Below are 24,251 nucleotides of genomic sequence, written 5' to 3' on the forward strand. Positions count from 1 at the left end.
CCGCCTTCGAAAACTCATAACGTCGACTCATCAGATGTTGTCATCGTCCGTGCCTCTGCAACATATAGCAGCACGAGAATAATGAGTGACTTATAGAGTTTGATCCTTGTTCGTCGAGAGAGAACTGTACTTCTCAATTGTTGATACTATTTCTAAGATAGACGAAATTACATACGACTTCGGAATTATGACTGTCAACAGTGACGTGGGTGACAAGTCGCGAGTGCGACTACTGTGTTTTTGATGACAGGAGATATTTCGTCTTGTCCTCTTTCACCACCAGACTCATTTGCTTCCCTTTCTTATCCATTCTGGACTAAGCGGAACTAACACAGTTGTTTAAGCCAATGATATTGATCCTATCAGCGTATGCCACCAGTTTTACACTCTTATAGAAGATAGTGCCTTCCCTATTTAGTTCTGCAGCTCGAAATACTTTCTCCAAGAGCAAATTGAAGAAGTCGCTCAATAGCGAGACGCCTTACCTGAAACCTTGTTTGATATCGCTCGGACTGCTTGGAGAGGTCCTTCCCGATCCTGACAGAGCTTTTGGTATTGCTCAACGTCAGTTTACACAGCCGTATTACACGGGAGCAGCTTGTGAGGTCTCTTTTGTGGATTGGGCAGTGCACACTTAAATTCCAATCGTTGGACTTACTTTCGTTCGACTATATTCTACAAAGAAACTGATGTATGCTCTTTTATCAGTTCCTCGCCGCAGTATTTGAATAGTTCAGTCGGCAATCCATCGGTCCCGCCACCTTGTTGTTCTGCTTATGCTTTCACTGCCATTCAGCAGCCTGGAGAAGTGTTCCCTCCATAATTTAAGTATGCTCTGGGCATCAGTCACAAGATCTCCTTTGGAGGTTCTTCTTCTGTTAGTAGCCGTATCTTTTCGTAAAATTTTCGAACATTTCCCATGTCGGCCAGTTTGTCAAGCTCTTCGTACTCACGCATTTCGGCCTCTTTCTTTTTCTGTCTGCAAATGCGTCTCGCTTCCCTCTTCAACTCCCGCACGCGTTGTGGTCGATCGTAACGTTGCGAGATAGGCAGTCTGTTTTTTCTCCACGGCGACACGACAGTCCTCGTCGTACCAGCTGTTCTTTTGAATTTTCCGAATTCCAATGGTTTTGGTTGCAGCTGTACGTAAGGAGTTTGAAATGCCGTCCCACAGTTCTCTTATACCGAGTTGTTGACAAGTCCTCTCAGAGAGCAGGATTGCAAGTCGAATAGAAAATCGTTCTTCTGTCTGTTATGATTGCAGCTTCTCGAAGTCGAACCTTCCTCTTGTTAATTGACGTGCGTTTTTTGCTGCATAGAGGCGAGTTGGATCCCTTGGGAGGGATGGTTCGCCTTTTCACTTTAGATCGCCTTCAAACAGATGTTCTTTGGCTACCCATAAGATACTTGGTCTAAAACCGGAAGTCGTGAGCTGCTAGAGTCATATGTAAAAGGATCATTTCTGGCCACTCCCAAGTGAATTTCAATTAGATAACTTTCTTCTCTTGCGTGAACTTCGACACATAACTGCATCCTCCCTTTTGCTGATTTACCTTTATTAAAGTTATAATAATTGTATTATATTCTCACTTGCACGATAACCCGTCATTTTTGCTAAACCGGTTTCTAGTGGATATCGCCAACTTGTAACTACATACCTGCTGCATCAACTCTAAGAGCAGCAACAATTAAATAATGTAAGAAAACATGGTGTACCGTTAAGGGTCTGGTATGTTATTTTTTTGCGATTCTCCTCAATGTTCTACATTCAAATAACTGTTTGTTCTCACATAAGCAAGAAGCAAGCGCATGGAATGTGTTCTGAGATAAAAACTTAATTTTACCTAATTTATAATAACACGTAGCACGTGAAACAACTGAATAATTGTGAGAAAAGATTGGAGATTTGATTATTTCAAGAAATTGTGATTTAAAACCATTAGACTACTTCTTGAGGGGTTTTTTGAAGTCATTGGTCTTCAGCAATAAACCAAACTTTCTTCAAGCCTTAAAAGTCAATACTGAATGTGTTATTTATGACATATGACTTGATTTATTGGAAAAAGTACAAGAAAATTGCGTTTGTCGCATTCGTTCCTGAAAAAGAAGTCCTGGAAGCATTTGAATTCGTTAGCATTAGTGTGTTTATTTTAAGAAATTGTTTAAATTAGAATAAACTCTCCCCTCCGAGTACACTGCTCCACATGGAGAACTAGTGGCACACCCTATTACTGCCCACCACACCATTACCAATACACTACATCTGGGGACAAATAGGATTCCACAACAGTAGATATCAACTATCAAAAGTATTGGACCATCGGTGCTTTGCATTCATTCGTCTTACACATTCGAATAGAAACGTTGACCACACGGTTCCTGCGTCCTGATTTCTTTCGCTAAAACATTTGCTTCGTCAACGGGCCTGATCGGGTCAAATCAACAAACCATATCAGGCTACCTCTTTTGATCATCCACTTTGATTTTTTGCAACTACAATTCGACCACGATCTGCGTCAACTGGAAGGCCAATGCCGACAAGTTAAAATTGGATTCTCGCCGTCCAGCTCGTCGTCATTTCTTTTTACTAATTTTAAAATTTATAATTTCGTTGACTAAATGAAACAGTGGCTTGTGCTCTACACAAAATGTGTACTATTTTAATCCATCTAGCCTTAGCGAAAGGCACTATTGGTTATTTCACAATTTTATAACAAAAAAAACATATCGACATACATACATATGAGCCCTTTAAAGCACAAGTGGTATAACTCCATTTTTTTTTTGAGTTAGCTATGGTACTGTATTGAGGAAAATGTGTTCTATCTATTTAATGCAGTAACGTGGTAGCTTCTAGTTCCCATAGCAACCTCATAAAAAGCAGAAATTACTAGTGCAGTGAATGCTGCCGCCTATTCGTTGACAGCACAATTGGTATAATTGACAAATTCACCATTCGTGCAGTGAATTTTATGGGAGAAAGACTTATTCTCAGTGTTTTTTTTGTAATAATTTCTTTAGATGGACACAGGTGAAGGTAACAGTAGTGAAATTAAGAATTAAGTGTTAAGCTGAAAAATTTCTTCATTCGTTTGTTGTTGTTGTAAAACCCAATTTGGTGCTTAATCGAAAATGCTAATTCATGTCGTAATGTTTATACTTTCTCAAATAATTGAACGTAAACTTTGGTTTCAGCCGCTGATGATCCCGGTTCCATAGAGAACAATGAAGCAGCTGCTGATGTGGAAGGGAGACCCAGTACTCATGAAAGTGGTGAAGCAGAGGAAAATGCAGAAGGAAGGCCAAAGAGAGCCCGGAAAAGGCAGAGAAAGGAATGGAAGCGAGAAGAAAGAAAAAGGAAGCGAAATTCGGGAGACTCTTACGTCACTAGAAAGGGAAAGCCAATTCCAGAGAAGCAATTTAGCAATCTCGATTGCAAATGCACCAAAAAGTGTTTTAACAAAATAACAGAAGAAGAACGAAAAAAAATATTCGAAGCATTTTGGAAAATAGGGACATTCTCTGCCCAAAATGCATTCATTTGTGGTCTTTTGAAACCAATATTACCGGTACGTCGTCGGCCAACCACCGCTGAGAAGAATCGAACAAGTTCAATTGGTTCTATCATAATGTTGCTGGGGAAACCAAACAGGTTTCCAAGAGGTACTTCTTAGAAACATTGCAAATCTCAAATGGAAGAATGACGCGAGCTTTGGAGAAGGTCAAAATGGGCTATCCTCCAGGGGACGAGTAGAAACAGGGTAAGAAGGTGCCTGGTAACAAAACCTCCGATGAACAAATGCCACAAGTAAGAGCCCATATTTCACTTCCCTTTTCCTTCATACGAATCTCACTACACAAGAAAAACACAACCCAAATAGGAAATATTTAGCCGAGAACTTAAATATACGACTTATGTACAATCTGTATAAGGAGCACGTTGAAAGCCAAGGGCTTCAGCCTGTAAGGGTGCATATATATCGAAGAACTTTTAATAACGAGTTCAATCTGCAATCTCACGCCCCACATAAAGACACTTGCGTCAATTGTGATATTTTTTCTAATAAAGTAAAATACTCAACAGATGAAGAAGAAAAGAGACAGCTCAAGCAGGACCATGAACTTCATTTACGGAAGGCAGAACAAGCTCGCGATTCCATGAAGGCGGATGCTGAAAAAAGTGCTAACAATGACAGCTACTATGCATTCTCTTTTGATTTGGAGAAGTCCCTGCCTTTCTCGAAATTGGTGTGTCAACAGGCCTACTACACACGTAATATGTACGTACGAAAATGGGGTTCATGTATTGTTGGGACGAAGTAAATGGTTCTAAAGGTTCACAAGAAATTTCATCGTGTTTAATTAAACACATAAAATTTAGATCGACAGCAGCCAAACATGTGGTTATGTATAGCGACACATGCACAGGTCAAAACCGTAACTGGAAAATCGCTATGACGTTGATGAAATATGTCCAAAGTCCAGACAATAATGTAGAAATTATGGACCAAAAGTTCATGCAAAGTGGACATTCATTCCTCCCCAATGACTATGACTTTGCAGCTATTGAAAATTTTGGTAAGTCGCAACAAATATTTACACCTGACGACTGGTATAGAACTATTGCGTTGTCAAGGAAAAAGAATGCCTTTCATGTGACAGTTATGACGATCAGCAGGAAAAAAAGGACGACCGGTTAATGTTTGCATCATTGATCAGGGTAAGCTGTACACAAGAGCTCGGCCTATTTCAAAAGAAAAAAGGAAAGATATGATGGACTTGCTGCCATACATTCCTCCAGTACACCACAATTATTTCGAGGGGCTTGTTACTAGTGAGACTGCTGAAGATGTTGGCCCACTTCAGGAAGAATCTCAAGAAAGTGACGATGACTAAAAAAATAGTTTTTTCAATTATTATACTGTCAATAATGAAATAAATTCAAGTTTTATTGATAATACATGAAAAATCAGATGAGAAAACGAAACAGATGTCAAACTATTTATAAGTTAAATGAAATCTTAAAACCATTTACAGCACAAATAGTATAATTAATTTTCGGTACTCGATAAAACAAGAGTTAATGGACAAAAAGTTTCAAAAACATCAATTTAAGTTAAATAAAACTTTTTTCTGAAGTTTTATTGAAAAAAGTAGTCCAAAAGTTCAATATTGATTTTTATATACAACTTTTAGCAAACCCTTTAATATCTCGACAGAAGAAAAAGTGGAGTTATACCACTTGTCCTTTAGGGGGCTCATATATGGTGTGGTGACTGAAATAAAATATACAGACACATAAATCTATAAAAAAAGTTTAGTGATATGCAAATATACATAACACAAATTCCAAAAAGAGGTGATAAAAAGTGACAATTGTGAAAACACATAAAAATAATACTAACTCACCATTGTAGAAAGAAATACAGTGTAGGAAAAAAATATTATATATTCAAAATTGAACATGTTCGTTGCTACCAAATGGCGGAGTGCAGTAATATATTTAGTTATTTTTTGATATATTCTACATATTAAGATAATTAAATAAAATAAGACAAGAAATATGTAAAAACACATAGAGTCCACTAATAATAAATTTCTCCCCTGCCTGCCACGGCTAACAACTTTTCTCAAATATTTCAATACAATTACACATTTTTTCTCTATGCACTAAGCCCAACGCACATGTTCGGGTTATTTTTTTTTAACCTAGATGCGATGTAAAAAAGTTTTGAATGAGTGCGAATGAGAAAACATAATTGTCAATAGTGCCAAAAGAAATCCCAAAAAGTGTAATAAAAAAAAACAATTAAAACAAGAAGGTAGTTGGATGAATTTTTTGTGATTTTTTAACAATATTTTGCAAATAATTTCTTCATTTGTTTTTATAGCAGTGGAAATCAGAATAGAATTGGAAATAACAGCAGCAGCAATATCATCAGAAGCATCAAATATAAATTGTTAAGTAAGTATTATGTGAAAATAAGTAAGTGTTATTTGAAATTGGCCTGCGCAGTCCAATATAATACGCGAAAATAAATCATCGTACATATATATGTATGCGTTTCATGCGTTTAAGGCGGCCTGCACAATCCAATAAATTTTTGTTTCATATATTTTAAATGATCAGATAATATTAATTTTTTCTTTCAGATATTTTTATCATTTTTATTTAATTAATCTTTTCTTTCAGATGCTATTGTCATTTTTATAAAATTTTTTTTACATATTACGAATTCTATTTAATTATTCTTTATTTTCAGATATTAATAGTTTTTTTATTAAACATATTTGTATATATGTACATGTATGTGTAATAAACATCGTTACCCGGCATTTGCGGCCCGCTGGGTGAAAAGTATCTCTCGTCATCCAAAAGAGATGATTTTCCACTCAAATTCTTGCACATCCACCGACATTGTAAATTTACTTGACTTATATGCTCTTGGGTGTACCCTGGACAATCAGAATATGTAACACTGCATCAGCTGTGGATTGGGGATATTAGGGCAGCTCAGATATACTTTTTTTACATGACACTACTAAGTGAGCGCAACAGGGATGTATGATCACACGTATGTATACGTAAGTGTAAGCAGAAAAGTAGTTAGAATCTGCACAGCGCCTATGGCGAGCTACTAGTTTGGATGGTTTGAAAACCTAGTGTTTGACTAGTTTTTTCATCACTTTTGGCTGGCTGGGTACATTCAAATATATTGACCAGGAATATATACATACATATGCAACACGCATATATGTATGTATTTATATGAGCCACGTATGCATTTATTGCAATACGCATGCAAATTATGTTTTACGGGAACGTGGGATGAGTTTGAAAAAGATCGCTAAAGACGTGAATCTAGTGAGTTTGGTTAATGTACTAAATAAATAATGTAATAAATCTCTTCATTTCACATTTATGCTGTTCACAGTTAAATGTTATCCAGCATGTTAAATTTCCCAGGTGGCAATATTCCCATTTTTACAGTGGTATCTATTTCGTTTTTGTTTTACGTGAAAAACAATTTCACCACTATTCCCACTATGTTCAGCTTGTTTATTAATTGTGGCAAACTGCCATCTCTGATCAGCTGACTTTATTTACATTTGAAAATGGAATCTGATGGAAGCAAAATTGTAAGCAAAATTAAAATATGTATTAAAAGTGTAAATGTAAATAAAATAACGCCAAATATTTGTTTTAGACCAAACAAAATTATGTACGCAAAGCATCGTACAGGAAATGGAGCAATGAGGAGCAACAGAAATTAATTACATACATGCGAGACAATCGTCCGATTGAAAAGCCGACGGCGCAGGTGTATTATAAAAAATTGGAGTTGGATTGGTCTTTAGTGAGGCTAAAGGCAAGGCACTTGCGCCAATGCTATACAAACGCACGAGCTTGGCAGAATTCGACGAGAGCAGGTGCCATGCAAGACGGCGAAACAACAGAAAGTAGTTTCAAAATAAATTGTTTGCTATAAAATTATAATAAGTTATATTTTGAGGTATAATTTTTAGAACTTGTCCTTTTTTCTACGATTTGGAAGACATATTTGGCTATAAAGAGTTTCAATCCAATGCATTTGTTTTGGATACAGAAACCTTAGAAAACAACTCGACATCCACCACAGACGATTTCTACGCCGGGCAGTTCAACGACCACTGCAAATGTAGCTACCACACCTGAAGTTGTAGATATTTTTCAAGAAGTCGGTTTGTCACCAGAATCTACTACATGCAACACAATAAATCAAGGGTATTTATTCGCGGACAGGTCTTGCCGATGTGCTTACTATGCATTCAGATTTAGTTAAGGTGAAGCAACAAAAGTTAGATATAGAAACCAAAATGAAAGATAGAGAGCTATCTTTAAAAAAAAAATAATTCGATTTGAAATACGAAAAATTTTTGTTTGAAAAAGAAAAATGTAATTCTGAAGAGAGAACAAGAATACCAGAAATTGAAGTGAATGAAAAATTGGCTTTAAGAGAGCTTTAAATGAAGGAACGAATAACAATGGAGGAATTAAAAATTAAAAAATAAAACTATACATACATACTATATAAAATTAAATAATTATATCTTTATTGTTTACAAAATGTGATAGAGCTTTTCTTAGGTCGTTGTGTTCACAAATTTCTTGTGGGAAGTCTGTTTCTTCTTGACTTTCTAAACTAGAATTTTCGTTTAAGTTAAATTGTAGCAACATGTTGTGAAGGATACAACATGTCAAAATCCTTTTGCAACAGTTTTTATACTCTCGCAACAATGTTGCTAAGGAGCATTAGGGAGGGGCATATTTGGACGCAATTTTTTTGGAAAAGTGGGCGTGGCCCCGCCCCCTACTAAGTTTTTTGTACATATCTCAGAAACTGCTATAGCTATGTCAACCAAACTCTACAAAGTCATTTTCTTCAGGCAGTTCCATATACAGTTCAAAAATGGAAGAAATCGGATAATAACCACGCCCACCTCCCATACAAAGGTTATGTTGAAAATCACTAAAAGTGCGGTAACCGACTAACAAAAAACGTCAGAAACATTAAATTTTACGGAAGAAATGACAGAAGAAAGCTGCACCCAGGCTTTTTTTAAAAATTGAAAATGGGCGTGGCCTCGCCCACTTATGGACCAAAAACCATATCTCAGGAACTACTAGACCGATTTCAATGAAATTCTGTATATAATATTTTCTTAACACTCTGATGACATGTACGATACATGGGTGAAATCGGTTCACAACCACGCCTTCTTCCAATATAACGCTATTTTGAATTCCATCTGATGCCTTTTCTGTATAATACGAGTATATACATTAGGAACGAATGATGATAGCGGAATAAAACTTTACACAAATACGGTATTTGAAAAATATGTAAATGACGTATAATGAAATCTCGATTATCACTTTATCATGCGAGAGTATAAAATGTTCGGTGACACCCGAACTTAGTTCTTCCTTACTTCTTATAATTAGTTTCATTTGTTAATCGGAACCGTAGTTCTTTTAAACTGAAAATTTTTCTTTTAATTTAACAAAACAATTTTCTATACGTACTCTATATTTAGAGAAATATTGATTGAATGTATCTCTCATTTCTTTTGACTGCTCAGTACTGTTTTGTCGAAAAGGTATAATAAGATGTTAGCTTAGCGGATATGCCGAATCGCCAGAAATCCATTCACGGCGACAAAAATAATTTTGTGGGTTTTTACCTATTGCAGTTTCGGCAAAAATTTTAGCATCATGGACGCTTCCTCGGTATCCTATTGTCGCTTGTCTAATTCTTAGTGAATAGTCACATACTACTTGCATTTTTAAGGCGTACTGTTTTTTTGCGAGAGAAGTATAGTTCGTGATCTTTTGAAGGAGAGTCTGCTAATCTGATTTCAGTACCGTCAACATAGCTAATGCATTCTGGAAGCTCTTCCATTGTTTTTGTGACAATTTTTCGCCTTTCTTCTCTAGATGGCCAACATAAAAATGTAGATTTTAAATTAATCAATGCGATGATAACCCGCTCTGTCACTTTGGTAACAGTTCCGCCATCGCCTATTCCAAACAATGTTGCAATCTTTCTAATAGAGGCACTCTCTCTTCTTGATCATAGACGAATAAGTATTATCTTTAAATGAAGATCGTTGGTGATTGTTTGTTTTGGAAAACAGGGTCCTGCTTGATTAAGGATAATATGTAGTTGAACTCAAAGATTTCTACGCGGAACATTTGTCGCATGCGGCCACTATCAAATCTGTGAAGAACATTATTGACCCATTGCGAAGATTTTGGTATCATCAAACGGGTACTTCTCCGATTAGCTAAAATAAGCGCTGCAACAATGGCAAAATTTATTAGTATATCGTCATCATCTTCGTCACTGCCTTTAACAAAATTGTGAAAAATATCTTCTGGAGGTAATTTTATGTAAAAGTAAATGTATATACTTACATACGAGAATCATTAGCGGTTATGTCCAGTATACATCTAATTAAAAATTAATTTGCTACAAAACTAACTTTGTGCGCTCACAGTTTAAATGTCAAATATCGGGCGAAGTTGCCATATATGAAATTTCTCATAAACTGTGAATACAATAATTATTTTATAGAATTACTTTCTTCTCTTCTTTCTGAAATTTTATGGTGACAGACGGCAGACATGTGCATTTAGACAGCTGATAGTGAAATTTGTTCATTTATTAAAAAAAAAGTGAAATAAAAGTGTGCGAAAAAGTTAAGAATATTAGAAAAATGGATAGCAAACTGTGCGTTGTTTACTGTCTGCCATCTAAACATATTAAAATTTCTTTTTGTTAATATACTTGCACCTAATTTTATTAGCAATATAAAAACTTTTTACCTCTGAAGCTGTAAACACAAACAAGGCGGTGTGGGCACACAGACAAGACGTATCACAACTGGCAACACTGTTTGTCAGTTATTCATTCTCTGTACATTCTTGGAACTTCAGTTTCAACTGAATTCCTAATTCTTAGTTTTTAGTTTTAAGAAGCTTCACTCATTATACAGACGCCAACAAGAATACAAGTGTTCTTCAATAAATAATCTGTAATTTTAAATGATTGTGGTGTTTCATTCGCCACAGCGGCAGATTTCAAGCGACATCTGTCTAACAATAGCAGAAACATGCCATTTTTGGGCAGTGTTTCCTTCTCAAATTTAGTAAATTCAGCTAAATGCACGGAATTATTGTGCAATACAAACTTGCATTAACATGGGTCAAATGCGCAAGTAAATGTAAATTAAGCCCGCTAATGCATATTAGCGCTGTCGTCTGTCAGGGCTATTAAGCCTAGATACAAAGTTTAATCCTACATTCTAGGAAGTGCAGAGCTTAGGTAATAGATGATATGCTGTCTAATTCTACTTAAAGCGTGCAATAAGTTAAAGTTTATGGCCGCTTCCTAATTGGCGATTCATTAAGGACATCTTTGGGGAATTGATTACAAATGCACATGTACATTTGAAAACAACCAAATAGCATGCAGCAGAAACAATATGCTACAAACATAACATTTAACACACACACTTATACATATATTTTATTACATACTAGCTGGCAATGGATGCGCGAGGCTTCGCCACGCCCGTCAAAATATGCAAAATAAAAAAAAATATTAATAAAATAAAAAATAAACTTAAATCTTTAGACTGTTCTTTAGTTCAACTTAATCTTTAACATTTACAACTGATTCCAACAAAGCAATTTAACGGAATAGTTATATTTTTAATTTCAGTTATGCCTAAAGCTAAGTTAAATAAAAAAACTTAAGTAATCTCGTAGATTTTTATTGTTCATCAGTAAGCAAAATATTTTTAGAAGAGATTTTATTTTTATTCTTTATTTGTTTTATGACAATTAAAGCGTTAATTTCAAAATTTCTCAGTTTTTATGAACTGGCTTGACTGCAAAGAAAATAATTCTTAAGTGAAAAGTTGCATAAAAACTAAAATTAAATTCTCTTTAAAATGAGGAAAAAAACCTGAAACCGGTGCACCGGTATATTAAATTATTTCTCCGTAAACAATACTTAGAACTTTTTTCTCAGGAGATAAAATAAAAAGATTATTTTTATTAGTGACTCGCGACAAAGCTACGTAAAGCTGGCCATGAAAGAAACAATTGATACTTAGGTCCAGCCCAGCGACTTCTAATGTTTGGCCTTGAGATTTGTTTATTGTCATAGCGAAACAAAGTTTTAAAGGAAATTGGAGGCGTTTGAACTGAAAAGGCAAGTCTGTCGGAATAATAGGTATTCTGGGTATTAATACAATATCTCCAGCGCCACATCCAGTTACAATCTTACACTCTATTAAATAATTTTTGAAAGATACTATTACCTAGCGGGTGCCGTTACAAAGTTTTGGAGGATTTAGGTTTCTTAACAAAATAACTGGTGAGCCTAGTTTAAGATTAAGTTTGTGCGGAGGTGCGCCAGATGGATTTAATGAATTAAGAAATTCGGTTGAAAAAAGAACTATTTGCTCAGAATCGACAACTGTGTCGACTGAATAGTAAGTCTTATTAGGGGCGTCAAATTTGCATTGAACCATGTCATTAATTACATAACATTCGTCATTTGTTGGAGTTAAAATAGTTCTCTCCTTAAACCAATCCAATGTTTTCCCACTTACATTTGAAATATCTGGATACACCTTTTCTATAAGTTCTTCAAGGTTTTTAACAGGTACACAAAGACTTTGATTTATGTCTACTTTACAGTTTTTGTCTGTCATTTGCCCATGACCAATTTGCAGTAGTGTCTTACCAAAATTTCATTTTCTAGACCTGGGGTCAGCCTCATGTTCTTTTTTAATTGGACATTATAGATATGTTTCCACAACTTTGATCTTTTCAAGCACGCATTTATCTCATCTGCCCTTGTTCCCCTAGGAACCACGGGCAAAATTTGACGAAAGTCTCCAGAAAATAGTACTGTGCATCCACCCATAGGTGAATCTTTGTTGCGTAGGTCTTGCAGTGTTTTATCTAAAGCCTCTACTCCTGATTTGTGTGCCATTGTAGCTTCATCCCAAACTATAAGCGAGCAGTCTTGCATAACTTTAGCAGTACTGCTTTGTTTAGGAATGTTGCAAATTTGGCTTATTTCCTCAGTTACCTTAAGTGGAATTTTAAACATTGAATGAGCAGTTCTTCCTCCATCGAGAAGAGTTGCTGCTATGCCTGAGGATGCAACAGCTAACGCGATTTTCCCTAAAGACCGAACTTTTGCCAATAGTAAATTAATAAGAAAGGTTTTCCCAGTACCCCCAGGGGCATCAAGAAAGAATATTTTACCCTCACAATTAAAAGCAGAACTCAAAACTAAACTATATATACTTTTTTGTTCTGAATTAAGCTTATCTTCATTACGTCTAACAATTTCAAGTAGTTGATGTTGATCATATGATTTTTCTCTCTCGTATAGTCTATTATTGACAGTGTTAATGTCAGTTATCAATGCAAGGAAAAATCGGTAACTGTTTTACCGCAAAGAGAAATTAAAATTTTGTTAAGGGTCACACAAAGCCTCATCAAAAAATTAATTGATTGTAACCTAAATTTTGATTACCAGCTTCTCGTTTTTTTTCTTTTGCAATATGTCTTCTGACATACTTTCTTTAAATTTTATTCCAAAGTTCAACAGAATCCGAAACTTGACAAAAGACAAAATTATAGCAAATAAATATCGCATCGAAACAGGCGAAGCACTAATTTCTGCTTCCAGTAGCGTTTGTTCCCAAAGTGAATCATCTTCCAACAAACCCAAAGCTTTGTAGGCTGCTTTTGATAGGTACTAAAAGCCCTACCTTGAACAGTTTTCAAAAATTGGAAAGAAGTTGGGCCTTCGACTTTATGTAAAAGCATCCTTAGGTAAAAGCATTCACTATTATTGGGATGAACAACATAAACTCTTCCCAAGGTGTCTCCTTTTTTAAAATTTCGTAACCCTCAACAGGAGAGCCTATTTTCCTACGTTGAATTTTTTTTGTAGATCCATTCCACGTGTAATAAGCAGGAACTTTGTCGTAGGTTATAGTTTTGGCGAAATCATCATTTGCACATAACTTGAAAAAAAGCGTTAAAGTCGTATCTGTTGGATTATTAACAATATCACGCACGTTATTTTCGTTGAAATATATCCTTTGGCCGTTTTCTAAATGAACTGATAGATGAGTAATAGTAGGATAGTTGGATCATGGATATCAAAAGAGAAAATTCTCCACAGAGCTCTGACGTATGCATATGTATCTTCCAGACTGAAATTCTTGAATTTCATCTTTCGAATTTATTGTAAAAGTTGCTTGGTCGCTACCCTTATTTATGTATTTACATACGTATTTAATAGATTTTATAGAACTGCAGAGCTCGAAATTGATATGGGCATTAAAAGCTTTTAATAACACAGGGTTATATGGTACCACCCAGCTATTATCAACAGTGTAGTTGCGCAACGATGCTGTTTGACCTCCTTCTGCTGGGGATAAACGGCGATATTTTGGATATCCATCATCCCCACAGGATGTGGTATCTTGAAAAGCTTTTGGATATTTTTTTATACAGCGGTTCTCTTTCATACATGGAGCGTTAAGGTTTAAAGCACCGCATGGTCCATGTATCATGTGCTTCACTACCAAATCGTGCAAAATTGGATCGCATTGCTTATTCGGTAATTCGGCGGAAATAACACTATCAACTTGATTTGCTGTTATCTTATTTTTTAACCAAAGCAATAGATGCACATGTGGAAGTCCACGCTTTTGCCATTCCACAGTATACATATGGCACTGAGGCGGGCCAAATATATGAGCTTTGTTAATTAATTTTAACAGCTTTTTAATTTTAAGTTAAAAACTCTATTGATAATATCATAGCGCTGTTGAACAACAGTGTTTGAATCTAAATTGGTTTTAATTTCTTCCCAGTTAGGGTTGCATGTAATTGTTATGAACAAATCAGGCTTCCCATAATTCCTGACATAAGTCATAGCATCTTGCGTTTTTTCATGAAGATATCTAGGGCCGCCTGTGAATGTTGCAGGGAGAATAACTAATTGACCAATTTGATTTGGTTCTTCATTTGATTTGAAAGCATCCTTCAAATGAATATAGTTCTCTGCACGTAACTGTTTTTGGTTATTTCGTAAATACGCCAGACGCTCTGTCTCAATTTTAGCGTATTGATCAACTATGTACTGATTCATTAATATTCCATACTTATGAATCGGGTTGAACAAATTTTCCTTTACCATTAAACGGTAGCAATAAAAGCTCATGCAGGAAACTGTTTTTGAGATAGGCTCTTTCGAATTAGGATCAATTTGTGGAATATTTGTGTAGTAACCGTTTTCACCGCGACAAAATATTAGTGGGTATTGCGGAGACTAATATAACTTACGATGAAGTTCAGAAATTCGAACTAAATTGTTGCAACTGACTTTTTAAAATTATGTCCCTTTTTTATTAAATTCTTGACCAGTTATCATGACCGCAACTTCACTGGTACATGGTGCATTGTATCGACCAGGATGACTTCCGACAGGCACTTTATTTGCATGAATAATTACTTTGGAAATCTGGAGTGCATTTGGTGGAACACTTTCTAATGCAGTTTTAAATGACGAAATATACGCGTTATGTTCATGCAACATGTCTTGTAAAACCCTTACAACTCCTTTGTCAACTACTTGCGCTGCTCTACTACATCTTACGGACGCTTGTGCTTCAGAGTCTGAAATAAAATAAATCTGAAGGAATTGATGCCCTTGGTCTAATTCCGGAAACAAACTACCTGCTAAGTGGTAAACTTGCCCTTGTATCTTAAACGTAGGCATGTAACCACGGTCGACAATTTGATTACTCCGAAATGAAGTAAATTGGAATGCATTGTTGTAGCTCCGTATATTTTGCAAAAAATGAATCGATTTTGGATGATTACCTGTTAATAAGGACTTTAGTGGTTCGGGTGGAGGAGGGATTTCTTCTAAACAGACTTTTCCACCAAGGCAGCACATGCCAACTGATTCACCTGGATATCTTTTGGCAGAACAAAAACTACAAACAATTGACATATTTCCAATTTGTAAAGTTTGCTGACAAACATAAAAAGCACGGCACTCACCTTTGCTGCGATAGCGTTCCGAAGAAAAGTACAAACTGGTCGGTTGTCAATATGTGCGAACACGGATCGAATAAGAAAGAGGCTCTGGCGCCGTCCGCCAGTCCCTTTTGTTACTTGTGTTTGGTGTCCTCGGGTGTGGTGTGAAAGGTGTGGTGTAGATAATGATGAGATGAGAGTGTGATGAAATGATGTGTGGATGATGTAGATGGTGTAGTCGTGTTGAGTGTGGTGTGTATGAGTGGGGTGTAGTTTTATTATACTAAGAGGGGGGTCAGGTTCTCATTTAGCCATCCCGGCCCCCCTAAACGGCTGTTTAGCCTAAAAGGCGCTGCAGTTGTTGCAGCGTAGCCACAACGCTGCTCAGCCCAGTAGACCGACGAGGTGGTGGCCCAGGCTGTCGATGCCGCAAAGAGGTTCCGCGTCGATGGGATGCGCCACGAGTTGCGGATTGGGAGCGGGGTATGCGGCCGCGCTGGATGGGTAGCCGATTCACCTCGCGTGCCGCGCTGCGATGTAGCAGCGTGTGATGCGGCCTGTGGCATATTTGGCACAGCCCGCGTGACTCACACGCTGCGGTCACATGTGTATGTGACAGGCAGTTATGGCAATGCCCGTGGGCCTGGGCTACTTGCTGCCGTTGCACGGGTCGCATACCCCGAAATATGCCACAATGGTGCAGCCGGTGTGGGCGTCGACAGATGGGGCACCTTATCTGATGGATCTCCGAAGTCCTCGATGTGGTCGGTGGTGGTCGGGTGCCACCACGAGGCGCGGTTACCGGTACAGGTACCGGCGTTGTTGCCGGAGTAGCAGCCGGTGCTGTTGCAACTACCGTTCGGGGCGCTGGTGCAGGCCCGTTGCGTGGCACATTGGTTGCTGCCCGAGCGGCTGACGTATTTGCAACTGGCGTATCTACATCCATGGTAATCTGCGGTAAAGGAGATGGTTAATTATGCATATCTGTCATTGTAAGTTGATATGGCCATCGTGCCACGATATGTGGCATGAATGGGCCGTCGTATTGATCGACCAGTTTTTGTTTGTTTTCTTTATTTACGGTTTATATTTGCGTATTTTTCGTTTTCGTATTTAATTTAGTGAGTTTATGATATCGCGATATTGTCGGTTCGGTTTTTCCGGTTTTTCGGATTCGCGATCGCCGGAAGTTGGCAGAAAGCATAGCTTCACGAGCGGTCTGGTTAGCGTTCCGTTTTGCGTACGGAGATCAACGATTCGTATGTGACCGTCGGAGCCGTAATGTAGCTTTTCTATGCGGCCAAGCCGCCACTCGGTGGGGGGTAGACAATCGTCGTGAATGAGGACACAGTCTCCAAGTTTAGGCGCTTGTTGAGGAGTCTTCCAGCGGTATCTTTTGTGGAGATCCTTTATGTATTCGTCTTTCCAACGGCGGCTGAAATCATGATGGAGAATTTTAATTCGTTCCCATCGATTTAATAGAGATAGCGACTCCACGCCTGGCTCAGGAATGGCCAGGATGGGTGCTCCTTTTAGAAAATGCCCTGGCGTTAAGGCGGTGAAATCTGAGGGGTCTTGCGATAGTACTGTGAGAGGCCGTGAATTGAGAACGGCTTCAATTCGATTTAATAACGTCGTGAACTCTTCGTAATTGAATTTGTAATTTCCAGCTACCCGTTTGAAATGGGATTTGAAGTTTTTTACAGCAGATTCCCATAAACCGCCCATATGAAGAGCGCTTGGGGGTATAAATTGCCAGTTGATACCTTGAGGGGCGTACTTTTGTACGATGTCAGGTGAGACTTGTTTTAAAAATTCCACAAATTGCTTTTCTGTGGCTCGTTGAGCTCCGATAAAGGTTTTTCCGTTATCGCTCATGATTTTTGAGGGGTAGCCACGTCGAGCGACGAAGCGAGCAAATGCCGCGAGAAAAGCCTCCGTCGTCAGATTACTACACAGCTCAAGGTGTACTGCCTTTGTCGTGAAACATACAAAGACAGCCACATAGCCCTTCATGAGAGTGGGAGACCTTAACATGGACGCCTTTACCTGGAAAGGCCCAGCAAAATCAACACCTGTTGTGGTGAAAGGCAGAGCGAAATTGCAGCGTTCCGGTGGAAGTGCTGCCATAATCTGCGTTCGCATCTTCTGCTTGTGCATAGTGCAAATCTTGCACGTGAAGATGCACTTCTTGATTTGCGGCTTAAGACGGGGGATATAATACTCCTGGCGTACCATCTGTTGCATGAGACGATGTTCGGCGTGTAGCATTAAGATGTGGATGTAATGGAGGAATAATGTGGCAAATGGTGACCTCTCTGGAATTATTATGGGGTGGCGTTCATTGTATGTCAGGCTCGAATTAGCAAGCCGACCATTGGCACGAAGCAGACCTTGCGTGTCCAGAAATGGGTTGAGGACTAAGAGTGAGCTCTTTTTATCAATCGGTTTCGATTCTCTTAGTAGTGATATATCGCGGCTGAAGTAGCGCGCTTGTGTATATGCTATTAGTGCGACCTTTGCCTTTTGTAACTCTAGGTGCGTCACTGTGTTGCATGGGAAATTATGCGATCCTTTTACTTTGCTTTTGAGTTGTTCGATAAATTTGAACATATAAGCAACTACTCTGAGAGCTTTTGGAAACGATGAAAATCGTTCAAGGATGTCGGCCTCATCCAATATTGTGTGAAAGGTGGCGATTTTTCGACCTTCTGGTGCGATAATGTTGCGCATGGGGGATTGTGGCCAAGAATCAGAGATTCTATCAACCATCGGGGCCATTCCACCAGAGGGTGGTGGTGGCAAGGTGCAGTGGCTTGCACCCTCTTGTACCTAGATCGGCAGGATTGTCAGCACTGGCTACGTGACGCCAAGTGGCTGATCCCACTAGGTCAAGTATTTGAGACGTTCGGTTAGAAATATACGTCTTCCATGCATGTGGTGGTTTTCCAACCAGGCTAGTACAATTTCAGAATCGGACCACATATATAGTTTGCATTTCGTCATATTTAAATGCATTTGCACCATGGCTACTAATTTTGACAGTAGTAGTGCGCCACATAACTCAAGTCGTGGGAGACTTATAGTTTTTAAAGGTGCCACCTTAGCTTTTGCTACTAATAAGTGGCTTGTGGTCGTGGTGTCACTTTGCGTGCGCACATAGATAGTAGCGCAGTATGCCTTTTCTGAGGCGTCACAAAAGCCATGTAACTCGACTTTGTGTTCGGGGGAGTAGTTTACCCATCGTGGAATTTGTATCTGAGAAATATCATTCAGATTGTTTGCGAACTGGGACCATTTTTCTAAGCGAAGCGGTTTCACTTGTTCGTCCCAGTCGGTTCCATCTAGCCATAGCTCTTGTATTAAGATTTTCGCTTGGATCATTATTGGCGAAAGCCATCCTGCGGGGTCGAAAAGTTTTGCCACCGAGGATAAAATCTGTCTTTTCGTTATGGCTGATAATGCGGATATGGACTCTGTCGTGTATGAGAACTGGTCCGATATCGCATTCCATTGGATGCCTAGTGTTTTGTTGTACTTTCCTTTTCGAATATAAGGAAATTAGTGTCCAACAAATTTTCGTTTGGAATATTTTTGATTATATTTGGGTGATTTGCCGTAATCTTTTTTAATGGAAACCCTGCGGAATTGAGGGCTTTTATTACCTGTGATAAGGCCTCGTATGCTTGTGGAAGAGTGTGACTTCCAGACAGAATATCGTCTACATACGTTTGAGTTTTCAACACTTCAGTTGCCAGAGGAAATTCTGACTTTGTGTTGTCTGCCAATTCGTGGAGTGTGCGAATGGCTAGATATGGTGCACAGTTAACGCCAAATGTAACTGTTTTTAGTTTGAAGTCGCGTAAAGGACTGGTGGGGGATCTTCGGAACATAATACGTTGAAAATCTTGGTCGTCTTTATGTACGACTATTTGCCGATACATTTTTTCAACGTCCCCATTGAATACGTATTTGAATATACGCCAGTTTAATATCAGAAGCATTAAATCTGGTTGGAGTGTGGGTCCCGTAAATAGGATATCATTTAGGGAATTCCCTGAACTAGTGGTTTTCGAGGCATTAAAAACCACTCTCACTTTTGTTGTTTTTTTGTCTGGCTTCACTACTGCGTGATGTGGCAGATAAAAGGAGTAGTATTTGCCGTTGACGATTTTCTCCCCTGAGTTTACTTCCTCCATATGATCCAAATGGAGGTATTCTTCTAACACACCATCATATTCAGATTTGAGTTCGCCTTTTTTAAGTAGGTTTCTTTCCATACTTAGAAACTGCTGAATGGCAGAGGTGCGAGAGTGACCTAAGGCGAGTGTGTTAGGAAATTGTTGCTTAAGTGGTAGTCGTACGACGTACCGACCATTTTCTGATCTAGTAGTTGTGGCTTTGTAAAAATCCTCACAATACTGATCTTCAGGGGTTGTGACTGATATGGGGGAGTTCTTCTAGTTCCCAAAACTTTCTCAATTGTGAATTGAGGTACTCATTTGAGACTTCCTCAACTTGAGTTGTCAATGTTGTAACTGGTTCCGCAACTAGTCCGCTTAGGACCCATCCGAAAATGGTATTTTGCGCCAGAAGTGTTTTGGTAATTTTCTCAATACCTTCGAGAATAATTTGTGGTATGAGATCGCTGCCTAATAGGAGATCTATTTGAGCGGGAGTGTTGCAGTTGGGGTCTGCTAACTTAAGGTGTGAAACCTTTTGCCAATGCTTGTAATTTATATGATAGCTTGGTAGCATGTTGGTTAATTGCGGTAAGACAATAGCTTCTGCTTGTATGCGCTTATCCGCTTTGGGGGAAAAGAGGGTAATGGGGCAGATTTTATTTGAGTTTTGAACAACTCTTCCGCCCATTCCCGTGATTTCAAAATTGGCCAGTTTTGTTGGCAACTGAAGCCTGTTTTGTGCCCTAGACGCTATAAATGATCGTTGTGATCCTTGGTCTATTAAGGCTCTGAGTTTGAACAGTTCTCCTCGGTGTTCGATGGAGACAACTGCTGTGGGTAATAGTACCCTACTGTGGTTTTCGCTATGTAGCGTTTGGGTTTTCATCGCCTTTGAGCAGCATGGTGCTTCTTGGCAGTTTTCAGGATTTGTTGTGGCAACTAATCCTGTTGCTCGTTTTACGTTTGCATTGTTTGGGGGTGAGCTGGAAAAATTTGTTATATGTAACATAGAATGATGTCTTTTATGGCAGTAAACGCAATTAAATTTGCTTTCGCAATCTTTAAGCGTATGCGCATGTGACAGACAGTTTGTACATAATTTTTTCGTTCTTACGAAATTGTTTCGATCGCTAACATTCATTTTTTTGAATTTTTCGCATGATTTTAGTTTGTGACCTCCTCTACAAAGTTCGCATGACGGTTGCTTATATTGTTCAGAAGTGAACGATTGATTCTTAAAAAAGCTTCTATTTAAATTATTGTGACTACTTGCTTGGGGTCTATTGAAGCTTCTATTGAGGTCGTTTTGAACGTTTTTCGTTCTGACTAGTTTTTTATCTACCCTTTCTGCGATTTCATATTGGGTAGTAAGAAATTCTTTCATTTGCTGCCACGTTGGGCACTTTCTTCGCGATGAGAGCGATTGCTCCCACAGAAGTAACGATTTTTCTGGTAATGCAGCTGTGCATATATTTACCAGAATGGGGTCCCAATTATCTGTGGGAATATTCTGTGTTGATAAAACAGACAAACAATTTGAAACCGTGGATTGAAGCTTTATGAATTCTTCACTGGTTTCCTTCTGAATTTTTGGTAAATTCATTAGTATCGTTACTTGCTTGTCGACTAATATTCTCTCGTTTTCGTAACGTGCTTTAAGAGCTTCCCAAGCAAAATTGAAATTTTCGTCATTGAGAGCGAACTGTTTGACTATTACGCCTGCCTGACCTTTGGTTTTGTATCTGAGGTGATACAATTTCTGAGCTTGTGATAATTTAGGATGGTTTATGTACACAGCTGTAAACATGTCCCGGAAGGACGGCCACTGTTCATAACCACCATGAAATATATCTGTGTCGCATACTGGCACTTTAAGGTGAATGCCTGAACTTGCCTCTTGGGCTTGTCTTTGTGGCAGCTCTACCCTCGATTGTGGAGTAGGTGCAATTGCTCTTAAAAGCTTTAGTTGATCAGAAATCATTGCTTTTGTGTCTTCGAACTGGTCTAGGCAGTGTTCATACTTGGTGTAAGCTGATGATTTAAAATTTTCGGGTATATCTGAGTCGTCAGATTCTACGATTGCGTCATATGCCGCTTGGAGACGTGTCCAGAAATTGTCTAAATTATCCTTTTGATTTCTAAGACCGATTCAGAATTGTCTTGAATCGGTGAAGATGAAAATCGAGTGCAGTATCGTATCAAACTGTCACTCTCAGCAATGAATTTTGTATAAGAAATGTCTTTACCCTCTTTAGTTTTGTAGCACCTTGCTTTGAGCGTGTAGCTTCAGCCGGTGTACACGGACTTTTTTCGTCTGTAATCATTTTTGGAACTTTTAGCAACTGAGTTGTTTTAGGTTCCTTTGAGTCTGAGCTCATTTAAAAGATGTATATAATAAATCAAAACGTCTTAGTGAAAACTAGACTTGTAGATATTTTGAAAATATTTCGTATATTAAATGTTGAAAAGAAGACTCTTTTGTATACAAGAGTCTCAAAAAAATCAATAAAACCGATGGGTTTTTGATAAACCGAGAATCAAATAATATTTTCGTTTATATATGTATATATTTATGTATAGGATTAGACGAGAACTCTTAAGTAAATAAGAGTTTTGAATGCACTTGATATGACGAGAAGCTTTACGTATTTAATAGTGTGTGTAATCGCGAACTCTCTTAAGTTAATAAGAGTTCTGAACGAAATTTTTAGACGTGAACTCTTTTAAGTAAATAAGAGTTTTCAAGTAAAATATTACGCGTATGCAGAATATCGTTTAAATTTGATTTAATTATTTATTGTTGACCGGAAATATTTTATATAATTTATTTTTCTGCATATATTTGTTTTATATATATTTTATGTCCAAATGTCCTATAGGGTATACCTATAGGTGAATATTTTATTTATTATGTGCTAATGAGCGCTCGTTTAAGAAATCACTGCACTTTGTACATATGCATGTATGTACATATGTATTACGCTTTGGTTTTTTACACAATCCTGCTTGGTTTTGTTGATCAAAAATCAAGGGGTATTGCGGGAAATATGCCAATGTGGACTTTGAATATATTTTATACGCAATCCTGCTTGGTTTTGTTGGACGAAAACCAAGGGGTATCGCGGAATATATGCCAATGTGGACTTTGAAGCAATGAGCGTATTTACATATGAAACAATACACTTTTGTACAAATATTCAAGTATGTTATGAAACCTTTATGTTATAATTATTGTTGTATAATTCGTACCCAATGTCGATTGGGTATTTCTTCCAGTATATATTTGTATGCGCCCGTATATGTATGTGTTCGTGAGAAAAACCACGAAGAGAGAATTAACCGATCGTGAGGTAATTCGCTCAAGTTTACTTGTGAGAAGTATAAAATAGTGTAACTGTGCCGCATATACATAAGTATGTATATATATACGCGGTGAGAAGAGGCCGCGAAAGGAGAATAAAATGATATTCTGACTTTAGAATGTATGTACATATGTACTAAATGTATATGTTTTGAAATATGAATATATGCATATGGTTTCAGTATTAAATTAACCAGTTATGCTCTTTATACGTTTATATGTTTTTAGAAATATACGTGAAATATATGTACATATGCATGTATGGTGTAAAAGATAAATCGCTGATACGTTTTTTTTTTTGATTGCCGTACCTCTTTTTTTTTTTTTTTTTTTTTTTTTAAGCAATCCTGCTTATACTTGGTTAAGTATAAGGGGTCTTGCTGGAAATACTTGAATTTTTATAGATTTTTACCTGGGTAGTTGTGTGTTATAACACAACGGAAGGCATTTACCGGCAATTGCTAATCTGTCATATACAGTACCAAACTGCTTTCTTAGCGGTTTTCGGTTTTTCCCGAAAAATAAACCGAACAGCGAAAACAGCTTGGTAACGGTTTTCAATTATTTTTCGACCCGAATTTTGGTCTGAACCGTAAATTTAAGTTTTCGTGTTTAAACCATACATATGTATGTATAGAATGTGATATATAAAAATTTAAAGGAACGATACGACTCACTTTGGTTTCCGCCAGGGGCTTTAGGGGATAATATGAGTGTATGTGCTTTGCTTTTGCTTGCGCTTCTGTTTGCGCTTGTGCCTGTGCTTGTGCCTGTGCGTCTGCCTGTGCGTGTGCCTGTGCGTCTTCCTCCAATCCTTGTGCTGGTGGTTATTGTTGTGATTTCCTTATGCCTTTTCTTTTTCCGTTTGTAAGTTATTTTTCACTGCACCTGACTAACTATGCCTTTATTGACTTTGTTTTATTTTCTATTTTCTCTTTTTTTCCTTTTTTCACAGCGCAATTTTTTCACCTCACTGATGCACTCTTAAGGTTTTTTTTTGTTATGTTTTCAGTCACTTTAGCCACTCCACTATCTCTCTTTAATTTATATACATATGCATTTATGTATGTATGAGTAT

The 24,251-nt window shown here is 37.7% G+C and overlaps 1 protein-coding gene and 1 pseudogene across 2 annotated transcripts in view; one reads left to right on the forward strand and one right to left on the reverse strand.

The window, feature by feature from the left end:
• Nucleotides 1–24,251, reverse strand: part of LOC120779501 (procathepsin L-like) — a 227,552-nt gene that overhangs the window by 992 nt on the left and 202,309 nt on the right. The window lies entirely within an intron of this gene.
• On the forward strand, nt 7,117–8,052 carry LOC120779499 (annotated as a pseudogene).

This window comes from Bactrocera tryoni, unplaced genomic scaffold (assembly GCF_016617805.1).
Source record: "Bactrocera tryoni isolate S06 unplaced genomic scaffold, CSIRO_BtryS06_freeze2 scaffold_11, whole genome shotgun sequence".
Taxonomy (NCBI): Eukaryota; Metazoa; Arthropoda; class Insecta; order Diptera; family Tephritidae; genus Bactrocera; species Bactrocera tryoni.